The sequence below is a fragment of the Helicoverpa zea genome, chromosome 12, assembly GCF_022581195.2.
Source record: "Helicoverpa zea isolate HzStark_Cry1AcR chromosome 12, ilHelZeax1.1, whole genome shotgun sequence".
NCBI classification, from domain to species: Eukaryota; Metazoa; Arthropoda; class Insecta; order Lepidoptera; family Noctuidae; genus Helicoverpa; species Helicoverpa zea.
The window spans coordinates 1,391,799-1,408,240 of record NC_061463.1 but is presented as its reverse complement, the minus strand read 5'-3'; the positions used below and the strand labels follow the sequence as shown (position 1 = coordinate 1,408,240).

Sequence of the window (16,442 nt, the reverse complement as noted above, 5' to 3'; positions counted from 1 at the left end):
ATATGAACGCTCTTATCTCAGGAACATTTAGTCCGATTGAAAAAAATCTTTCATTGTTAGATAGCCCATTTACAAAGGATTACCATAGGCTTTTATACGGGAGTGCGAAGGAGATCACACCATCTTCTACCAGAGCTTAAAATAGTTTTAAAAATAAATCTCCTCGAAAATCTGTTTTTGGGTTCTTTCTATGTTTTTGATGGTTAAAAAAAACACACTATAAACAAATTAAAACTACAAAAACGCATGCATTAGTTCACACGTGTAGATTTCAATCACTATGCACTTTGCATACCTACCTACATATATACATAGTTTATGACATGTAAATATATAGGTACACTATCGTTACGTAACCACTTATTTCCTTATTGCGGTGACATTTAATAACGTTATCTACTTAGAACTTATTATACGTCATTACGAATATTGGTCGTACTTATTGAAATGATTGCTCAAATACTCATCATCATCCTCCGAGCCATTTCCCAAACTATGTTGGGGTCGGCTTCCAGTCTAACCGGATTCAGCTGAGTACCAGTGCTTTACAAGAAGCGACTGCCTATCTGACCTCCTCAACCCAGTTACCCGGGCAACCCGATACCCCTTGGTTAGACTGGTGTCAGACTTTCTGGCTTCTGACTACCCGTAACGACTGCCAAGGATGTTTAATGACAGCCGGGACCTACAGTTTAACGTGCCATCCGAAACACAGTCATTGGTGTCTAAGATATACTTAGAAAGTACATACAAACTTAGAAAAGTTGCATTGGTACTTGCCTGACCTGGAATCGAACCCGCGCCCTCATACTCGAGAGGTTGGTTCTTTGTCCACTAGGCCACCACGACTGCTCAAATACTGTTTCTATGTTAAAGGAATAATTTAACGTTTGATAGTTTCATCCTTAATATTTACTCTGTAATTTGTACAAAGTTTTTATTTTCAGAACCTATCGACTATATCCTTATTTTAAATTCACACACATGCTAAGTAGCTAAGTATTGTAAGTAAGTATGAATTACAAAATTACACTAATCAACTGGTTATTACCTCATTACCATACTTCTAACAATCACAGCCAATGTTTTGAAAATAATCGGCGGAATATTTCGTCTAACTAGTTCTAGTTTGATAAGGTTTCTGCACTTACAGTACCTAATATAGTTCATAAATCACGTGACTGCTAATCAACTCTTGTTTGACATGTTTAAAAAAGGAATTTTAGATTTTTCTTTGTTTTTCATACTTAACCGTCAATTGTTTTGGTACAGAGTACATTTGTATATGAAAGTACTACTTATATACTGACAATTTTGTAAATATTTTGAATTTGGAAATATTTTGCTCTATCTACGGGTAGATTTCAAAAACTCATCTAATCGTTGGTATTATCCCCATTCAAATAATATCTAAGTGATACGAAAATCAACAAGATAGATAGATTATCGAAGTCCACCGTAACTCAATTTTGGGATCGAACCTTTAGTAACCAACTGGTATATTTAAAACAAAGATTAAGCCCACAAAAGCAACGACCTACAAAGCCCTATTGCGAAGAAAGGTTATGCCCCAGACCTCAAAACGCCATAGTTCACACAGTCGACATAAATCATACTTATAAAGGCAGAAACACACTTAAATGTCCAAGTTATGTCATGAACGTTTTTACAATAAAATAAGTTTCTCACACTAGCAACTTCACTTGAAACCGGTCAGCCATGACATGGTTCTAAAAAAGTTAACTTTAACACAGTTAAGTTGTGAATCGATAAGTTTTCCTTAGTGGTCGGATCGGGAATTGAACCTCGAACGTTGCAACAGTCATTGAACTGTTGCGAAGTATGGAGTTTAAAGATGGCTGACCAAGTGATGCTGTAATATGTTGAGATATTTTTTATTTTGATATCTAAAAATTCTCTTTGATATACCACAGATGTTTTACTGAAATAAGTAGCATATATTTTTGTATTCTTTTTAATTTTGATCAGTGTAAACCCTTCCTATTTTTGACCAAAATTGACGAAATAAGACAATAACTTAAAGAAACAAAATCTCTTTACTGCAACCATACCTATTCTACACGAGTTGTCTATAGTCGTTAATAACAATAGAATACAATGTACCGGTTTATTAGCAAAAGCAATATAATCATAGGATGATATAACGCCTGTTATCTACTTCAAACAACTTGAATATGCATAGCATTGACATTATAATGCGGAAAATATTACGAACGTTGACATCATCGCACTAAGTTAATTTATGCTCGTCTCATTTGTGTGAAATATTGGCTGTTTTTCGCGGTTTTTAAGATAATTTTCTTTCCACATAAGTATCTTGGTTCAGCTATTGTATATACGATTTTAAGGTAAACCTACTTACGTAGAAATATTTTTTTTTGTTTTCTGAAAAATTGCATCAGGCATGACAGTTTATTCTGTCATGGAAATACCTACATAATTTATTTTTTTACTTTTTTTCATAGCTGAAAGTCGTCTACAGTGTATTGAATAAATAAAATGCAAGTTGAACCTACCGCTATTTTGAAAGTCGGTTATAATTTTTAAAAGCGATACTTTCCCGCTTACCATCGCATATCTTACCCAGGAATAGCAACTTTAGTTATGTTTTGAAACGTCTCAGTGTGAAATGAGAACGGTTGAATAAGCCACTGTTTTTGTACCTAGTGGGGTAATTCTGTGCCTCAGCAGGAAACGGTACCTGTATCCGCGTTTTATCTTCGTAATATGATAACTTACGGTACGGTGTGTTATGCGGAGAAGAAGTACGGGAACTGTGTTTTTTTTTTGTGGTGACTTTGATGGTGTTAAATGATGATGATAGTATTTTTTTTATTTTGAGATCATTTTTGGTTGGTATAAAGTTTCCTTATGACGCATGAAGAAGATATGACTCTTTTTTTTCATAAAAAGGAGCGAGACCATGACCGTAAATTAATTTGTTAATAAAAATAGAAGATATCAAACCAAAAATAAAAACGGTACATCAAATTTTATTACCTACCAATGACGTCATTGTCATTGAATGAATTAAAAAACGTCATCTAATTATGCACATTTGCATCTAATTTTCACAAAATATAGAGGTAAAATACATGTGACAACGTCCCATGTTGACCTTCGTATAAAGAAAAGTACACAAGGACCAGTTTGTACCAGATTTCATAAACCTACGAATGATTATGGTATTTAACAAAGTGATAATAATGTAGAAATTACCGAGATTACTCTAATCTTAGGAGTCACGAAGGTTTAGTGCCTTGTCTTGGTAACTTAGGAAACTTTTATACCACTATGTTTAAGCATGATAGTTTGAAATTCGTGTGGTGAATTCTTCGTGTATCTCTTTGCTAATGAGCGATAATTTTCTTTATGGACATCAAATTACTGGCTTTTATATCAGTGCTAGTGTTTAAATTTCGTGAGTAGGCAGTTTATTGGACGTTTTGAATTTAATTTTCAGGTATATCAACATTTTATGTGCTAAAGATAAAAAAACCTTTTTATGTGTCTGAAGTTCATCCCGATACATAGGTTTACTGGTTTTTGGTTTGTTCCTAAGTAGAGGTAATATGAAACAAGGAATACATAAATTGCTCTATTTTTCTAAGGAATAAGGTATCACTTTAATTAAACTATATAAAATGATAATTTCATCCTCTATAGTAAAATATTTGCGGAACCGAGGACCAAATATACCTTACCAAAACGATCCCTAAAAGTCTTTCCTACCGGATTTCGTTCTAGCTAATTGCCTTAGAATTGTCAAATTATTGGTGTGCTACTAATTCTATATTAACATGAGACATATTATATGTTATGTATATAAAGTCCACGCGATTGAAGCATGACAAACCTTCATAGAGTAGAATTACTTAGTTACTTTAATTTGCGTGAAACTTTAAAGTATGAGGGTTCGATTCCAGGTCAGTGAAACAAGTACTCATGCAACTTTTCTAAATATATCTTCATCACAATCATCATCTTCCCAGCCTTTTCCCAACTATGTTGGGGTCAGCTTCCAGTCTGACCAAATGCAACTGGGTACCAGTGTCTAACAAGGAGCGACAGCCTATCTGACCACCAAGTTACCTGGGCAATCTAATACCCCTAAGTAAGGCTGGTTGCCAGAATTACAGACTAAGACTACCCGTGCCAACTGATGTTCAAGTGACCTGTCCTATTGAGCCTAAAATCACCAACCCACATTGAAGATGGTGATTAAAACTCAATCCTTATCCTTGTAAGAGGAGGCTTGTGCCTAGCAGTAGGACGATAAAAAGGCTTCTGATGATATTCTAGCTGACGTACATAGTCCACGCGATCGATGCATGATAAACCTTCAACGTGTAGAATTACTTAGAGTCACTTTAGCTTTATGTAATGTATCAGTTACTGGATATTATATACTTTACATTGTTGTTAATTCAATGATACTGTCGCCGTGAGCTTTGCTAGTAACTTGCTAATGTGGATAAGGTGACAAAAAAATCTGGTTTTAAGTAGAATGTTACAATGTAAGTACTACTTTATATTGAAGTGAAAAATTATATGCACATATTAGGTATATTAAATCATTATACTGATAAAAAAAAAACTTAAGTAATAATTCTGCAGTAACTTTAAAGTACTTTTAGACAGAGTTTTCTCACGTCTTGAAGCAACCGTAAAACCTCATTCTTGTCTAAGAAGTTAACAAGGGTTCAAGGCCTTTGCTATTATAAAATCATTAGCATTGATGGCATAAGGACCAACATATGTACATTAAGATATGAAATTCCAAAAGGACCAACATTTATGTACCAACATTTTCCAAGCCTAATAATCCTATAAATAATAAATTGAGTATTTCCAGCTTCTTCAAAACAATAAGTTTATTATATTTCGTTTGGCGTACAGTAAAGTTACAAAATAAGACAATATCGTAACCGCGGTAACAGAGACAAGGTCAGCTTACATTCACTTTGAGTCAAGTGGTACTGTACCTACGGATTTGTGCAGGATTTTAAGTAGGTCTTGTTCTAAAATATTATAAGGACCTGGTTTAATCAGGACACTATATTTAATGGTAGGTTTCACTGATTTTGATGGTACTAGGTATTTGACATATTTTGGCAGGTACACTGTGCGATACGATATCACGTAGATAATTTGAAAAAATTGGATATCTACCTAACACTTTGAAAGCAGTCCAATAGTTCTTGAGAGTAGTGAGTTTAAGGAAACAGATTCTGTATAATATCACTGTAAAATTTTAGATCGTCACGAGAGACGAATCATTTCGATTTGTGACAAAACTTTTGACGAAAAATACCTGCGAAATATCAAAGACGTTTCTTGAGAAATACTTGTTATGCCAGGAAATTGAATCTCCGCCGATGTGGAGCAATATTTGACACCTGTCACAAATGGTTAGTCCCTTGCCAGTCAACCGTCAATTTTCTTGTCAATTTGGTGACAAATTACTCGGCTTTGATCACGAAAAGTGTTGTCGTGTTTTTAACATTTTAGTTTACAAGATATTTCTTAAAGATTATTATTGTTGTTATTTACAATATTGTAATGTAACCTACAGTTTTTTGTACCTTAGTTATATAAAAATAACATTTTATTTCTGGCTCTAAGATTTATTTATTTATTTATATAAAATATTTATATTTATAGAAAGTCATACAAAACATGGAAAACACTGGAAGGACAAAAAATCCGTTTGTTTTTCTCATCTTGTTTTTCGATGTCAAATAAAAATTAAAGACGCGTATTTAAAGCTATTGAAAACTTGCTTTTTGTGGTAAACTTTATTTACCGTTGGCTATTATTGCTAATTTAATATTGGGCAAGAAAACCGAATGTTTTGCAATAGTTCGCCAATAAAAATACCTATAAGTAACTTGATCAAGTCTAGACGACCAATTATTTGTGGTTCTGCACGAATGATAAACAAATCGTTTTATCGTCGTCTTAGAATGAAAACCTCGGAAATGCATTTTTTCTCAATATTTTTTTATTGCATTTCTTGGAAGATAATCGTAAAAAATATGGAATACTAATCCTTATCCTGAAAAATGCATTTTTTCTCAATATTTTTTTATTGCATTTCTTGGAAGATAATCTTAAAAAATATCGAATACCAATCATTATCCTGAAAAGTTATCTCTTGCACTTACGAGGTTTTCACTCTAAGGCGTCGTTATAGATTTGCATGTTAATTGTTTTATTAATTTTTAGATGCAAATTGTACACTTCCGACCACTATAAACTACCAGTGTTTTTTAAATATTTCTCAACAATCTACACTTACTTGCAACTTTAACTACCCAACGCTTAATTATAAAATTCCTGTATATCTTTTCCAAATTACACAATAAGCAGTACAATTCCAGAATCGAGTTATAAAACAAAGGCCGACGAGTCCAACTTACCGAGCGGCTAAGAACAATAATTTTAGATTCTCTCCTCAACCGCCTATAACTTCGAAAGTCGTAAAAACAGTCGTCTTCGTCATCTGAACACGGAACATTATAGACGTGTCTACGCATTTTAATCACTAAACCTTACTTTATGTCACTTCACCTTTGTTTGTAACGCGAGTGTAAACGTCCGGGACGAAAATTCGGGACAATATTTCCTTATTTTAATTTTGATTCATACTTTTTTGTTTAAAACCGTTAAAAGTTTCCATGCAAGTAAAAAAATCTATCGTGTTGATTGCAGCACACAAGGTTAGATTTCAAATAAAAATACAGCGTAAAATCTAATTCGAACGTCTAACCGACTGTCACAATCATTGTGAACTGACACTCGATTGTAAAAGTATCTCAACCGAATTGTTACAGTTTTTTGCTTCCTTTTGAACTTAGTTTATTTTTGTTGTTTATACCATTTGGTGTAAGGTTCAGGAAAGTCGAAACAATAGTACGGTACTTCCTGAGATTTTAATTCAAACAGTTTTTGTTGATATGTGGGTCGGTAAATATGGCTCGTAGTGTACTCGGTTTTACGCTTCGAGTGTCTTAATATGAATGACAGCGAGCAACTTTGAACCTGTGAAGAATGTTTTTCTACGAATAAAAAAAAAACTACAATTTTATGTTACTTGAGTACATTGACATTTTCTAGAAAATCCCTTCATATTTATTATACAAGTATAACATATTTCTTCACCTTGGAATGGGTAAAAACCTAACCACTTCAAATATGCGTAAACACATTTTCATCATAATTATTATGGTAAGGCCTAAAAATAATGGCATTAAACGTATTTTTTTTTTAACAAGAAGGCATAACTTATTACCTACTTATTCCATTGCACAATTTTTTTTTAATGACTAATAACTATGTATATGTATGTATATAAATAAATGATTTATCAGTAACGGGCTCTTTAAAATATGCATATTTTGTATTGTATCGATAAAAACATCACTATCAAAATCTTATGACGCAACTCACACGGAAAAACTATGAAAATAAGCAAAAAAACTAACGCTTCATTACTATTTCAATCGAATGAAATCGATTCTTAAATCGATTAGATTCGATTGTGTTTTGTTTTTTATTTATGTAATAGAGTGTACGTGGGCTGGTGGTGGTATTCATTTGGTGGGATCATTTTTAATTGCTGTGTATTAAGGGCCTACAAAATATTTGAAAATCGATTTTAAACACAAGAGAGAGTTCTTTAATGTCTCAATAGAGAAATTGGAAATACAACACAACTACAACTGTATAGTTTGGCGAGTAAAACATGTAGGGACATATATGTATTTTTGAGTAACAAAAAATAAAAATAAAAAAGTGGACTCTTGGCTAGTTGGTGTAGAATTCCAGAGTCTGGATTGGGTAGATCCCACTTTATGACTGGCACAATGTCAGTGCCCTAACGTATCTTTCAAAGTATAGCTCTCAGAAATAAAACTAGCCATCAAACTATATGTTTAAGTGTCTGAGCCTTTTCACAAATAAAACAATCTCAGTAGAGTAGACGTTGTAAATATTTTTAATACTGACAATAAAATCAAGGAAACCGGCCTGAGTGCGTGCTATCAATGTGGGGCGATAGACAAGACAGGTTCAATGACCTCGTGGCATAAAAATAACAATTATTATAGTAAACAAAATATAATTTGGAGACGCCACTTTATCTTAGTACTTGTGTAAATCAAGTATTTAGTTTATGCCAGTTTTAAGTAGCTCAATATGATAAAAAATACACTTAGTTCCTATTTGGAAGTTAAGTTAACAATCTTCATTTGTATACCTACATATTAACTACTTTTCAGTCCAAAAATACTCCTAGAAATAAAGCATGTTTCTACAGTACTGATGACAAATAACTGAGTTTCAAAACTGGCATTTCATAAGAAACCCACCCACAAACGCACAATCACTACACCTCTACAAAACAGCGCAGGTATCGATGAACAAGACACGTCACAATTGATCGATAAGTCGATAACCTCTATATCTACATCGTTATCTCTGAGAACTGTGTCAATATGCATCGGCCATTATTTCTATGTTTGCATACAGTTTAGACTATCTTACGTACTAGAACTTTGTATTTGTTTTTGGTATAGCAATGTCATGTTATGGAACTCTGTGTTTGAGAAGAATCCAGAAGGAGTTAGTAATTTTTCTTAAATGAATTGTTGGCCTGATTAATATTTTGTAAACAAACAACGAATTTTAATCTATGTATGACGAGAGGTCAAAAGACCTTAAAAGTTGTTCTTCAAAAAATACGTATTTTGAAACTTGCTCAAGCTGTTTCGTTAGCCTGCTGTTTTGAAGTCATGAAAATGTGTCAAACAATAGTATTTTTAATTATTTACACTCAAGTACATCCCCAGGTTTTTCCCCGAATTTTAAGGACCAATTCAGTAAAAAAAATATAAAGTAAAAATACTTTATTTTAATGAATATATGAGTAGGTTTAGCAATTTAATCCTCAAAACATTTAAAAATTCAAATTCGTAATTTTACCACTAAAAGGGGAAAATTCTTCGAAGGTAGGTACTAGGCTCGCATAACCAGGATGGTATTGCGTCGTGAATATGGCATTTAAATATTTCGCAAAACTGAAGAGAGAGTTCCAATGTGTATGTATGGCAACAATCTGTTGTAAGTCTTGTAAAGTATTGCCTAATTATTACCATGCTTGTATCTGTCTTTGCAAAGGAATATTGACTGAAATCCGTAGGTGTTTAGACGCATTTTTGTTTATGTTGTTGTATTTTGAAGCTCCTGTTTGTAGCTGAAATATCGTTGCATAGATAGGAGGTAGCTTTTTCCGACCATAACATTTATAGTAGGTTCGATAAATTAATTATAAATTGTATTAGGTATGTTGATCATGGTTTCTAGTTAGGGACTCCCCTTATGAACGTAAGTCATATGGTATGCAATAACAAAAATGAAAATGTCCCATGTAGGTACAGCAGGAAAATGTACCAAAAAAACTTATCACACTCTATCAAAACAATCAATTTACGATTACTAACATCGTACTATGTCCCCTTTCTTTATCAACCACATAATCCGTCTTATTGGAAGTAGGTTAATAAGATAATAGAAGTCAGCCAGACAATATGGAACATCTTGTCAGATAAGAAGTGCAAATATTTAATACTGCTTTTAGATAAAGTCGGTTGATTTTGATTCTTATCGTGGGAACGCACTGCGCATATTGAGAAGAATCTTAGAACGGTTGAACTGAACTGTCCTTGGAATGTTTAGGCTTTTGCATGATTATTCTCGTTAGTTTAAGCCTAACAAAATATCAGTCTAGAAGTCAGTTTCTTACTACGCATTTATACTTATAATATCATATTATAAAGCTGAAGAGTTTGATTGTTTGCTTGAACGCGCTAATTTCAAAAACCTGGTCCTATTTGAAAAATTCTTAGTGTTAGATAGATCATTTACCAAGGATAACTTAGCCTTCTTTTTACCCTGGTACTCTAAGAAATTCCCAAGGAACACGAGTGAAACTCCTCTCCGGAGGAAGAAAATATAAACAGCTGATTTCAAAAGGGCTAAAATATTTGACGGGAACTTCATCTTTATACAAAATACATTGTAGGTATATCAAAGGAATCTATCACACGTCCACAACTGCATCGTTGCACTTTAACTTCCCTCTAGTTATGCAACGTTTTATGTGCATTGACGTGCATTTGCGTCACTCTTCATAGCATGTCTAGTTTTATGATAATGTGGGCGAATAATGTTTAGTATGGGGTATTGTAGTTATCTAGGCTATTTGGGGAAATTAATTTTCTTTTATTTTCCAATATTTGAGGAAAAATGGAAATTAATTTAGGCTAAGAGGCGTTTTTTTTTTTCATATTTGCTACATTTACTTCAGCGCAATCCCTTTTAAAAAGGGCAATCTCCGGAGAAACTGAATTCATTCCAGTGATTCTCTAACAAAAAAATTAAAATTTTGTTGTGTCGTTTTGTAAATGACTAGTAATTGGCGTTATCTCTGCCTGTACAATATTGTTCTTTTATCTATTAAAGAATATTATTTTAAGACATTAGAAAACCGAAACTAATCAACAAACTACAGCCCCACCACAAAAAAGTAACCAATTAGTCATAATATCAGAATTATACCCCAATTCTGTATATAGCCACGCACAGACAGACATACTATTTCGGGAACAAACGCCCGACGCGTGAGTCACCGGAAGACTGTGTCATCGGGAGTTTACCTATAATAACGTATTTTCAGTGGTTCTTACACTAGAAAGTTATTTTACTGGTAACACATTTGAGCTCCTGAACTATTTGTAGGGAAACTTTTTGCTGTTGCATTTCTTGAAGCACACTGAAGCCTTATTGAATGTGTTTTAAGTAGCTAAAAGGGCGAAATCAAAAATTGTTTATTTAAAGTGGGATGAAAAACAGCACTGAGTTTCATGAGACAGTCCTAAAAACGCCCACCCTTTAATTACCCTACACACATTAATAGTTAACATTATGTACCTACGTTTTTAGGAAATGCAACATTTTATCTACAGTTCAGAAAACCTAACTTTATTGTTGCTAAAATTCTTGCTTAAAACAGGAAAACTAAGTACTTACCTATATGTTATCCTGTGAAACATAATAAGTATGCAGAAACTGGGAGAAATACATGGAATAAGTTAACCTTATATAAAATAAGTTAACGTTATAAGAACTTATAGGACTTTCATTATTAGGACCTTCAATAACTAAGTATTTCCTACCGTAAAAACAGAAGCCCTTGCTAACCATTGTACCTATCTTTGTTAAAACGGCCATCCGCTATAGTTTATGACAAGAGTAGACGCGCAAGCGCATTGCAACAAGTAAACAACTAAAGTATTTACTTGTAGCTCTCTGACTCATTTCTAAGGAATTTCTCTCCATTTCTTTGTCATTTTATACCGTGGAATATTAATTTCTTGCTCATTAATTTACTAAGTGCGTCGCATGATTAATGGCCCTTACGATGTTTTTTGTGGTTAATAAGGTTGCTGTAAAAATCATAGCGCTAGTAAGAATTTTTATTTGTTACATTGGCCACCTATTTTACATCAAAAAGCTTAGCAATTCTACCCTAATTCGAAAGTCAGCATATAGCTTACAAGTACAAAATATTCGAAAAAACAATGTAACGTCCTGATTAACACCTACTTACTGCGTTTTGATTTTCAGCAATCAGGACTATAACCAAAGGACAATGCCTAAAAACGTCCCCACCCACCAACAGACTTGAAAGTAGTGTCATTGGATGCGCCTCATTTAATAGATCATTTCTTATTATGGAGACATATTCCAAAAGTATGGGGTTTAGGAACTATAAGACAATTTAGTATCCTTAATAATCAATTAACTTCAAGTTTGTTAACCAATTACTCAGAGTTGGGTTAACCGATTTTGATGTTTTTATTTTTATTTTAAAGAATCTATCTCAAAGTTAGTCTAATTTAATTTTCATAAAGATCTTTTAAGCAGTTTTTTAGTTATCATCGGTTAAAATAATCGGTTTGAAGAGCCAGTGTAGTACTTCGTAAGGACACCTTAACCACCTCCAACAGAGTTCAACTAAGTGTCATTGGTTGCGCCTCATTTGATAGACCATTTCTTATTATGGAGACACATTCTAAAAGTATGGGGTTTAGGAACTATAAGACAATTTAGTATCCACAATTAACGTAACGTTAGGTTAGGTTAGTAGGTATACACCGTGACTTTTTAGTCGTCTTACAACGGCAGCCCACTTTATGTATCCAATGACTAGTAAACGTTCATATAAAAAAAAAAAATGAGATTTGAATAATTTAAAAATAAAAAATAATTTATTAAACCCTAAACATTTAGAGTATGTCGTCACAGTAAAAAAATATCTATCGGATAAGGCGCTTCTGATGGCACTAGGTTCAACTCTGTTGGAGTCAGTAAAGGTCCATACAAAATCATTAAACCAATTATCATTCTAACCGGTGATAACTCAAAAGTTGCTAAAAAGATCCCGATGAAAATTATATCGGACTAACGTAACCTTCTTTGCATTAAAATAAAAATAATCAAAATCGGTCCACGCAATTCCGAGTAATTGGTTAACAAACTTGACGTTTATTGATTATTAAGGATATTAAAATGTCGTGTATTTCCAAAACCCCATACATTTGGAGTAAATAGTTTTGATAATCATGATCTATCGAAGGATGCGCTTCCGATGACACTAGTTTCAAGTCTGTTGGTGGGTGGGGACAGGGTCCATACAAAATCCGGCATTGTCCTTTGTGTGCAAAGCATATTACTGATTATATAAGTTCCCGTAATGTTCCTTTATACAGACGTTTAATACGATCACTATCAAGAGTTTCTTATATCATACCTTATAAAGAAACTAAGCCAATGCTAAAGAAAATTTCTTCTCAAAGAAGTAAAATAATCCAATGATTGTTCGCTGGCCTTTCTAAGGTAATTAAAACTACAACTACTGTACTTACTATCTATGACGCAAAACTTAATGAACCAACTTTAGCGGAAACTCGTTAAACTGAACCAATGACGCAAGTGTGGTAGTTTTTTTTTTCATTTCTAGCAACACTTTTTTTATGTTATGGTTTTAAAGTTCCTTATATGGTTCTTTTAGAAATTCATTATTTAAGTTTGCCTGTTGGCTTGGTGTTGATTAGTTTAAGTGCCCTTCTCTACCGCTAAATATTTATCAGTTCATGGATTTAGGATACCTAGCCTACATCGCCATCTAATGTGGTAATGCTGCCAGCCTCTTGGGTACGCTCCCGGTGAGCAACGATGATAAGTTTTTAGATGCCATAATGTAATTATTATTTTTATTGATAACATCCATTATAATAATGTATAATTAATGAAGCAAAACAACTTTTTCATTAAAAAACCACACAAGACATATTTCATATCAACATTTTTACCTGAACTAAATTACTTTTTATTTTAATGTACGATAAGATATGACAGTATAAAAACTACAACGTTGATAGTACGGAACCCGATATAGTGACATGTGTTCTTTTTTCTATATCAAATGTCACAGCGAGGGAAGTGCGATAACCATTCACTGCTAGTTTTTTTTTTATCAATTGTTATGAAACTTTATTTGCTATCGGCCTTGTTATGTGTCTGTTTCGATCCTGTGACGCTTTTGTATCGAACTGACGAGTCATCTGATAGTAACAGATATTTTTAGTATTTTTTATTAAAACGTGGAACTGGTTGTTGAAAAAAAAAAAATTGGAAGCTGTATGTATGTGCGTTTATTAAATCGAGTTTGCGAGGAAAAAATATAAAAAAAAAACTTAAAAATGTAGTAAAATATATAAAACCTTCGGTTAATATTAGCCGCTCATTATCCTTTACCAGTCATTCGTGACAACTATTCAAACTCAAGGCGAACACTTTCGACTATCACTTGACTTGCCTTCAACTCAGTTTATTAACAAGAATTTTATTGATACTTACAATAGTTTTACAAAATGATCTTATTATAGGGAAACTAAGTATCAAAATATTCATCCGCATCGCTGTCAGCTGGGATCGTGCCCAAGAGGCTGGCTGCATTGCCACGCTGGATGGCAATGCATATTCTTTGACCGAAGTATAGGCCAGCCCTTGGGTCACGAGTGGACTAGAATTTTATTTATTTTTGTTTTCGGGGAATTATTTTAAAATGTCAGTTGAATATGTAGTAACGTTTATATTTTAATTATGCTACAATTCTACATTCCAGTTATTCATTTTTTTTGGAACGACTGCAATATTTGTCCCTAGTAATAATGTTCGATTAACACGCTATTCTGAACTTATTCAGTAATATTGATACGCTGTCCTACTTTGTCAAAACCTCTAGAGACCTCTCGCAGAACAAAGGGATGATACAATATTGACAAAACACAAACAAAATGAAACATTACCAATTTTTATACATTAAAAAAAATCCTTTGCAAATATGCCGAAGGTCCCTTTGTTTTGCTGTCACATACCAGGTTGTTACTCACAACAGCCCAATGCCATTGGCAAGGTCGCTTGCGTTAGATTCAAGTCGTGAAGAAGGAAGTCTGTTGTAAAACAAAACCTGGTAAGTATGTGAATGTCGCTTATCGCATGATAATGCTTTTGGATGGGATGTATAATAAATTGGTGGATCGTGTTTTGTTAGACTGTGACAGTCTAATGTTACATTATGTGTAATATTTTGATGGGTAAGGTGCAGCATTTCGGAATATATGTATTTCCTACTAACCTATATGGCATAGTTATAGATGCCTATCTAATCTTCACAACCCAGTTACCTGGGCAATCCCTAGTAAGACTGGTTGTCAAACTTTCGGGTTTCTGAATGCCCAATAAGACTGCCAAAGATGTTCAAATGACAGCCGAGACGCACCAGTTTTTTGTGCCTTGGAATTTGAATCGAAAAAGTGCTGGAACAAATCGATAAAATAAATTTATTCTTAAATGCAATTTATTTACTCTCCATAATATTAATAAATAAAAAGCAGCCGAATGTAATTTGCTTCGGATGTGTATTATAATTAAATCACTCGTAAAGTCAATTCGTATAAAGTGCTTCAATGTAAAAAAGGGAATTATGCAGATTTCCATGATAATCTAATCTGTACGACTCCTAAGTTAAGAGACATTTTATTTCATAAAATAATAAGATTTTTTCTTTTTTTCCTAACTTCGAATTAAAATAATCTGTTGATTCGTTGGAATTTAAAGAAAGAATCAGTAATATTTTTTAGTTATTTTTTGTCCACACCACATTTCTATTTTCAAGTGGGTATCATTATAGTTGATAGCCATGAAATACAGATGTATCATTGCCAATAATATCATAACGAGAAAAGTTTTATTAGTTTATCATAACTTTTTATTACTAATCGAACAGAAATATTATTTTCACATTTTTTGTTTTATTAGATTCCATACTGCCGATAGCACTTATTTTTCTTGTCAACATATTCTTAATATAATAAAATAAAATAAAAAAAAACTGTCCCATGTATATAACCCACCTGCTCCAATATCGATAGTAATGCATCTCTCTTAACTGAACACTTTTAACCAATGACAGTCAACCTGTCATTCAAGGTTTTTTTTTTCTTAACTATATGGCTTCTTGGGACTTTTGTACAGACAATATATGAAAGAAAGTTGTTATATTATATTTGTCGCTACAGCAACATTATGTTAATATACCTAGTAGAAAGAAATGTGTTTCTGAGGCGTTTTTGTGTCATTTTTGCTTCCAGAAAAAATGTAACTTGAATAGTGAGCGTCTTGGGGGTAATTTTTTGTTATGTTGGCGTACAAGGCCACCATTTTGGCTTGAGCTTGAATTTAGTTAAAAATAAGAAGAACATTTTAATAATTTAACTTATTACCTAAAGTTATATTCAGTAACTTTCAATGAAATAGTTCTGATGGTGAGTCAGTTTTGATATCAGTCCAATGACTTTAATAATAAAGAAACTAACTTATTGCAATCAGAAAACAACATTCACATAATAATATTTCTCAAATATTGACCTTTGCTAGTTCTTTCATTAATAAAACTTTTATGGTTGTAATATTCAATATATTTTATTGCACTAAATACACAGACACCAACTAATATCAGAAATAGGTTATTTAAAAATACTATAATAAAAATAAAAAAATGATTTAAAATGTAAACTTCGCCCTTTCCCTTTGCGAAATATTCTCAATATAAGGCCATATTATATAAAAAATACGCAGAATCCAATTTATTTCACACACACTACGACCTCAGATTAACACGGCACAAAACAAATGAACTCATCAAAAAAGATCAATTCAATTAAAAACATGTTCATTTACAATTGATCGTATTTGTTTGTTTAACTGGTTGACGGTACAATACATTCCCAGTA

At 32.9% G+C, this 16,442-nt stretch overlaps 2 protein-coding genes across 4 annotated transcripts in view; one reads left to right on the top strand and one right to left on the bottom strand.

Annotated features, from left to right (window-relative positions):
• Positions 1-16,442, top strand: part of LOC124635025 (adenylate cyclase type 2-like) — a 141,537-nt gene that overhangs the window by 60,488 nt on the left and 64,607 nt on the right. The gene's annotated exons all lie outside the window — the stretch shown is intronic.
• Positions 1-16,442, bottom strand: part of LOC124635026 (probable E3 ubiquitin-protein ligase sinah) — a 41,067-nt gene that overhangs the window by 17,321 nt on the left and 7,304 nt on the right. The window lies entirely within an intron of this gene.